This window comes from Staurois parvus, unplaced genomic scaffold (assembly GCF_062004578.1).
Source record: "Staurois parvus isolate SC_StPar_1 unplaced genomic scaffold, SC_StPar_1.0 ptg001441l, whole genome shotgun sequence".
Taxonomy (NCBI): domain Eukaryota; kingdom Metazoa; phylum Chordata; class Amphibia; order Anura; family Ranidae; genus Staurois; species Staurois parvus.
This window is the reverse complement of record NW_028319237.1, coordinates 273,279-281,727: the sequence shown is the minus strand read 5'-3', so window position 1 is coordinate 281,727 and position 8,449 is coordinate 273,279. Positions and strand designations below refer to the sequence as shown.

Here is an 8,449-nt window from a genome sequence, read left to right as displayed (position 1 = left end):
GCATCTCTAATAACTGCCAATTTTTTGCTCCACCTGGGAACCCAGTTTAACATGCTCATACCTGTGTAAGAACTGCAGGAGAGAACAGATGCCTCCAAAAAGCAATAGACGGCAGTTATCCCCAACTGCATGGGGACATGTAATGCCACTAAAGAGCATTCTTATGCTCCAGATAAGTTTCTGGCTTTGGCTAAAAATATAAAGTAATTAGGTGAACTGTGCATCTCACGTGATGCCTGCAAGCAACACTTAGTCTCGTTTCCATGCTTCACTGCTAAATTTAGATCTTTTCTGAAGCACATTTAGAATGCAAACATGGACAACGCACATACATACATTTTACTGAAGCCATTAAATATTCCCAGTCGGATCCATTTTTATTTATACTACAAAGTCATTATTTTTACATGTATTTGCACACAGCAGCAAGCAGCAGAATGTGGTTGCTAACATCTTTTTCAGAACTACGCTTCTAATCCTCTTTTTTTTGTGCATTGTGTCCCTTGACTGAAATAAATATAGAATTGCACATGTCCATAAATGACATGATATTTTGTTGTCTTCTGTCTGAATGGCACCATAGCAGTTGAGGCAGATTTGCAGATATATCCCAGGGTTGCATTTAAGTGCAAAATTAGAGTTAATATTGAAGTAATATTTCAATTGAGGGCAGGGGGGGACTGACCATTTGGAAACCCCGAGGGCCCGGGGTCAGTAGGGGGCCCCATGAGATGCCTTTTTCATAGGCTTTTTTGAGTTTGGGAAAGGACACAGAGGCCCCATGATCCCCTATTGCCCGGGGGCCCCATGAGTTGTCAGTCCGCCCCTGATTGAGGGTTTAGGTTATTTATTTTTTACATTTATTACAAGTACTTATTAAGTGTCATCCAGGGGTGGACTGACAACTCATGGGGCCCCTGGGCAATAGGGGATCATGGGGCCCCTGTGTACTTGCCCAAACTCAAAAAAGCCTATGAAAAAGGTACCAGGAGCATCTCATGGGGCCCCCTACTGACCCCAGGCCCTCGGGCAGTGCCCGAGTTTCCAAATGGTCAGTCCGCCCCTGGTGCCGTCAATTTATGCATATATATTGTACATTGACATCAGTCCCTAACCCTCAAGGGGTGTACAATCTAAGGTTCCTAACTCACATTCATACATACGCCTAATGGTGTGAACCTCCTGCGCTCAACAATGTCCGACTATATCTAACTAAGAGAAGCTGCTAACATTAAATCGTATACCAATGATTAACATGAACATATAATATACATATATATTGTACATTCACATCAGTTCCTGACCCTCAAGGGGTGTACAATCTAAGGTCCCCAACTCCTTCATACATACACATACTAGGGACAATTTAGACAGGAGCCAATTAACCTACCAGCATGTCTTTGGAGTGTAGAAGGACACTGGAGTACCTGAAGGAAACCCACGCAGGCACAGGGAGAACATGCAAACTCCAGGCAGGTGGTGCCGTGGTTGGGATTTGAACCAACGACCCTAGTACTGCCAGGTGGAAGTGCTAACCATTTAGCCACTGTGCTGCCCACTTAGTGGATCAATCCTCTGCCTGTGGATGTCTGCATAGCCAAAGCTTTACATCATATAAGTTCCTGACACCAGTGCATTGGCATGTCTGACACCAATGTAAGGGGGCATGCTTTTACTGGCCACATTCATTGACACTGGTGGTCAGTGGGAGGAACGCCCTAATATATTCGTGGTCAAGGTAAAATAAAATGCCCCTATGCATTAGTGGTCAATGAAGAAATGCCCTCTTACACTGACGATCAGTAGGTTTCCTCCGGGTACTTGGGTTTCCTTCCACACACCAAGAACACGTGTTTTAGCCACTGTGCTGCCCGAGTTTAAAAAACTTGCAAACCTTAAAATTTAAATTTGTAAAATGAATACCTTGTCCTGTAGGTGTTACAATGAAACAGTTATTCCTGTATTTATACATGATCCAACCTGGTGAACATGTTAGATCAGCAATACCATTCTGGCAGTGTTTTCAATCTCTTCCAATAGCATGGCCACAACATAGCCCAGGCATCATCAACTATAGGGAGGGCAGGCAATGCTGGACCTTTTCTGGTGTTGTCAAGTGACAAGTGAATAGAGGGGCCCCAAGCCACTGCTGCAGTAAAAGTGAATGGAGCTAATGTGGCTATTTGACTGAGAGTAAAGCTGACCACAAAATGTTGTTTGGTAGAGTTGTTTGTCAATGTAGCACTTAGCAAGCCCTACATGGACATTCTGGGGCAAAATCTGGTGCAGCTCTGCATAGAAACCAATCAGCTTCCAGGTTTTATTGTCAAAGCTTAATCCAACAAGCTGAAGTTGGAACCTGATTGGCTGCCATGCACAGCTGCACCAGATTCTGAGTGTTTAGTAAATCTCCTCCTTCGTATTATGGAATTTACACAAAAAAATTAGGAACAATGGTAACCTGTTTGTTGCTTTTTTTGGGCAATGACAAATTCGTTTTTCAATTGCGATAAATTGGTTGGTGCCAATGTTCACTGAAAACAGACATATAAACAGTTCTGTGTTTCGGCTTTGTTGCCAATTCTTGCCTTAAGGTTCCCATGCAAAGAATGATGATAAGAAATATTGGATTGCTTTCTACAGGAACCAATCTCCATAAGAATATAGGTGTTACTTGTGCAGGCTCCAGAGCTGTCATTCCAATGCTAAGGCTGGCCATACACTATACAATTTTCTTACAAATGTCTGTCCAATTTCTGCTCAATTTCCTTTAGATTTACCTTCAACTATGTAGTGCAAGGGCCTGCCCAATTGGATACAACTGACAGTGTTGTTTAGGTTTGACCTCATATTATATGGTTTTTGGTAAATCTAAAGCAAAATTCTCAAGAAAATTGTATAGTGTATGGCTAGCCTAAGGCTGGCCATACATTATACAATTTTCTTGAGCTTTTTGGTTAAGATTTACCAGAAACCATATAATAGGAGGCCAAACCTAACAACACTTCCAATTGTATCCAATTAGGTAGGCTCTTGCACTACATAGTTGAAGGTAAATCTAAAGGAAATTGGGTGGAAATTGGGCAGAAAATTGTATAGTGTATGGCCAGCCTTAGTGGGGTTGATTTACTAAAACCTGAGGGTGCAAATTCCGGTGCAGCTGTGCATGGTAGCCAATTAGCTTCTAACTTCAGCTCGTTCAATTAAGCTTTGACAAAAAAAAAACAAAAAAACTGGAAGCTGATTGGTTTCTTTGCAGAGCTTCACCAGCTTTTGCACTCTCCAGTTTTAGTAAATCAACCCCAATAAGTTACTCACTCAGGATGAGCACGTGCATATTACACGTCCAGATACCTGATGTTCAGATGCATTTTCCAAATCACTGACCCAACATGCAATGGAGCAAGGATCATGATAATAGTCCCAGAGATTCCACCTACAAAAACAGGTCACTAATGGCAGATCCTATGCTCCTGTCCTGACCAGCTGATTTATTGTGGAGGTTGATAGATATCCTCCCAAAAACAACACTTTCAATTGTATCCAATTAGGCGGGCTCTTACACTACATAGTTGAAGGTAAATCTAAAGGAAATTGGGCAGAAAATTGTATAGCGCATGGCCAGCCTTAGTGGGGTTGATTTACTAAAACCTGAGGGTGCAAATTCCAGGGCAGCTGTGCATGGGAGCCAATTAGCTTCTAACTTCAGCTTGTTCAATTAAGCTTTGACAAAAAAAAAAAAAAACTGGAAGCTGATTGGTTTCTTTGCAGAGCTGCACCAGATTTTGCACTCTTCAATTTTAGTAAATCAACCCCAATAAGTTACTCTCTCAGGATCAGGGGCGGATGACAACTCATGGGGCCCTCGGGCAATAGGGGATCATGGGGCCCCTGTGTCCTTGCCCAAACTCAAAAAAACCTATGAAAAAGGTACCAAGGGCATCTCATGGGGCCCCCTACTGACCCCGGGCTCTCGGGCAGTGCCCGAGTTTCCAAATGGTCAGTCCGCCCCTGCTCAGGATGAGCACGTGCATATTACACATCCAGATACCTGATGTTCAGATGCATTTTCCAAGTCATTGACCCAACAAGTAATGTAGCAAGGATCATGATAATAGTCCCAGAGATTCCACCTACAAAAACAAGTCACTAATGGCAGATCTTATGCTCCTGTCCTGACCAGCTGATTTTATTGTGGAGGTTGATAGATAGCCTCCCAAAAACAACACTTTCAATTGTATCCAATTAGGAAGACTCTTGCACTACATAGTTGAAGGTAAATCTAAATGAAATTGGGCAGAAAATTGTATAGTACATGGCCAGCCTTAGTGGGGTTGATTTACTAAAACCAGAGGGTGAAAATTCCAGTGCAGCTGTGCATGGGAGCCAATGAGCTTCTAACTTCAGCTTGTTCAATTAAGCTTTGACAAAAAAAAAAAAAACTGGAAGCTGATTGGTTTCTTTGCAGAGCTGCACCAGATTTTGCACTCTTCAATTTTAGTAAATCAACCCCAATAAGTTACTCACTCAGGATGAGCATGTGCATATTACACGTCCAGATACCTAATGTTCAGATTCATTTTCCAAGTCATTGATCCAACATGCAATGGAGCAAGGATCATGACCAATAGTCCCAGAGATTCCACCTACAAAAACAAGTCACTAATGGCAGATCCTATGCTCCTGTCCTGACCAGCTGATTTTATTGTGGAGGTTGATAGATATCCTCCCAAAAAAACTAGGGATATAAGAGGCACACAAGAGACACATTTTTATGTGTCCATCTTTTTCATAGTTGTTCACGGATTTCCAGGGCAGTCATAGTTTTAAAGACTTCTCTTGGAAATATTTTCCTAAAATGAATATCCATACTCTTTATTTTGATCAATAGCATTAAAAAATATAATTTTCATGCTAGATTTAATCATATTTACAGGCTAGGAACTTCTTTTTTGTTCATTTTTGGTTAGGATGATACCGAGCATGCAGTATGGTTGCTATTTATTGCCAGTTGAGAGCTGTCAAATGGACAGATCACCAAGTGCAAGGCAATGAAGTATATTTGCCAAAGGAGTAGAAAATGTTCACTTAAACAAAGCTGTATTTAATAGGAACATCCTATTTTGTGCAGGTTAATTAAATAAAAAAAAAAAGACTTTGCCTTGCACATGGACTCCATTTTGGATATATTAATTAGCACATTTTAAACAGTAATTCTCCTATAATTATCACATACTCCATCTCTACAATGTCCATCTGCCTATATAAGCAAAGCAATGCACTGAAACAAAGGATCCTATTACAGTCAATGTAAATGTGCAATATGTAGATAAAAATTGTATATAAAATATCCTGTAATATAAATAACAATTTAAATATTAAGTAACGGTAAATAGATCGACAACCAAAGTGAGCCAAATTCCAGACTTTCTCATCTGAACCCTTGCACTTTGTCACTTTTACACATTTCTAAACCTGCAATTTGGCTCTGCATTTGCTAATATGCACATGGATGCTCCATATTTCCACACATTCATATTATAGATTATGTTTTTGCCCTAGAACAGGGGTCTTCAAACTTTCTAAACAAAGCGCCAGTTTACTGTCCTTCAGACCTAAAGCAGAGCTCCATCCAAAAGTTGAAGCTCTGCTTATCTGCCTACCCCCCCCCCCCCCGCTTCTACATTTAGCACCTTTTGGGGGGGAGGGTGGCAGGTATCTATCTTTTACAGGTACCTGCTCCCACTTTCTGTTTAGTTTGGTGCAGCAAACAGCAAAAACCGACTGTGAAGCCACAAGGGCTGTATCTGGCCCACAGGCCGTAGTTTGGAGACCACTACCCTACAGGGTTACAATGATAAAAATACAAGAATGTTTAATAATATGACTCAAACATCAGTGATCTTCACCAAGGCCGTATCAACTGATCGGGTTTTAGCTGTCATAAATATGGAGGACTTGTATGGGCTGCACAGAAATTAGAACGCAATTCTCTGTCTGGCAGAACTTGATATTAAAGCCATCCCAAGTTGGCATATTGGTTGACGTTTGCTCTGTGGGGACTCACTTTACCACTACAGTAAAGCAGCAGGCCTCTGCTCCCTTGCAAATGTGCAATATTTCAGTAAGCAGGAGAAAGTGAAATTCCAAACAGACACAATCGCTGATGTGTACGGCCCAGTGGTGTCCCAAGGCAACTGCGGGGGGTACTGACCGCACCGGGTGTCATCTACCGCACGGGGTGACACTGGACCCGCTCCACGAAAAGGTAAGTTGTAAAGCAAGCTGACGATCCCTACAGGATGGATCCAATCTATTCTGCGTGGATTGTCGACTTTCTTTACAACTTACCTTTTCATGGAGCGGGTCCAATGGAGCGGGTCCAGTCTCACCCCATATTGGTTGCATGCCGATGATCCCCGCAAGATGGATCAGATCTGCGGATTGGGGAGCATAATGGATCAGACTCCGATCCATTATGCTCAATCCGCAGATCCGAACAATCCTGCGGGGATCGTCGGCACGCAACCTGTATGGAGTGCCACCGGACCCACTCCATGAAAAGGTAAGTTGTAAAGAGAGCCGACGATCCCCACAAGATGGATCGGATCTGCGGATTGGGGAGCATAATGGATCGGAGTCCGATCCATTATGCTCAATCCGCAGATCCGAACCATCCTGAGGGGATCGTCGGCACGCAACCTATACAGGGTAACACCGGACCCGCTCCATGAAAAGGTAAGTTGTAAAGAGAGCTGACGATCCCTGCAGGATGGATCAGATCTGCGGATTGGGGAGCATAATGGAACGGAGTCCGATCCATTATGCTCAATCCGCAGGTCCTGAAAAATCCTGCGGGGATCTTCGGCACACAACCTATATAGGGTGACACCGGACCCGTTCCATGAAAAGGTAAGTTGTAAAGAGAGCCGACGATCCCCGGAGGATGGATCGGATCTGTGGATTGGGGAGCATAATGGATCGGAGTCCGATCCATTATGCTCAATCCGCAGATCCGATCCCTTCTGCGGGGATTGTCGGAGGGGGTTTCACCAACTATTACCGCACCGGGTGACACCAACCCTAAGGACGCCCCTGGTATGGCCCAAGCTATCTGCCCAAAAAAGAAATGCAGGAAAGGCACTACAAAAGAGAGGGAACTGAGTATTGAAGGATTAGAAAATATTCACTGATGTGAAGTAGTGCTCAATATGGACGCCCAATTGTTTGCAAGTTAACAAAAAAAAAAATTACGTTCCCTGCCCATGAACTTTAACGGGGCATAGATGTATTAATTAAAACAGCTTTCCTGTGACTTTGATATCATAATTCCTGACATATTCCATGCTCACAATGTCCACAACAAAAGTTAGGGAAATGCATTAAAAAAATTATTATTATTGCTTCTCGGCCTTTTGGCTAAGATCAAGTGTAGTAAAAAATTTTTTAATTTTTTGATAAACTCATTGCTGTAGATTGAAAGGAATTGGATATTTCCTGTATGCAACTTATACTATGCAAATTTCGGATCTCCTCTCTCCTTCTCCTGACTTAATATGTTCCAGGGCAATTGACAAAATCCCTTTCACAGAATGAGCATCTTGTGTTTTATGTGCATGTACTATATGACTTTCTGGCCAGATTGATTTCATGCTTGCAAACATATTCCTGGCTGTTTCTTCACATTTTTTTTTTTAATTATTTGTTCTCAATTGATCATTGCGAGATGACTGAAAAAAAACAAAAACAGATAACTTATATTAAAGAGTCATTTTATTTTTCTTGGTTTCTTTTTTTTTTTTCCCCTAGAAAGTAAAATAAAGTTGAACACATGCCAGTGAGGCTTCATTGAGAACCTCCCATATGCAAAATGTGATCATCGGTAGCCCCCAGTGTTCACAATGATTGATCTGGTCAACTCAGTGCATGACAAGGTCCTTAAGTCACTAGTTGCTCTCAGGGTTAGCAATTCTATTCTCCAGCACCACCAGTAGGGCACGTTTTTTTGTAGGTTCTTGAAAGGAAACCTATTGTGATGGAAGCAGGTAGGGCATACATAGTTGATATCTTTTCCCAAAAAAAATTTTTTGACTGGCTGTTTTGATGACTCTTCTGGCTTCAGGACTTTCTGACTTGATCTATGCAGATCAGGAGTCAGAAGTTCTAAAGGCAGAGAAACATGAAAGTTCGGACACAACTATTTGACCATTTTCAAAGCTTTTTTTTTTTGTTTTTGCTCACAACAGCTTTCCTTTATTCTATATTCTGCTGCTCAATATGTAGATCTAGGAAACTAATGTTTGGAAATACCAGCTTACGTCATCGGCTGTGCATGTAGGCTATGTTTAGTAGTTGCTTTATGATGGGGTTCTATAACAGTTTTTTTTTTTTTGTGGTAACAGAATATCATGTTATCACCGAGTTTGGAGGAAAAGGGCAGGACCCACCT

The 8,449-nt window shown here is 41.9% G+C and overlaps 1 pseudogene; it reads left to right on the top strand.

The window, feature by feature from the left end:
• The first annotated feature begins 7,399 nt into the window (after positions 1–7,399).
• On the top strand, positions 7,400–7,468 carry LOC149435960 (U2 spliceosomal RNA; annotated as a pseudogene).
• Positions 7,469–8,449: the final 981 nt, after the last annotated feature.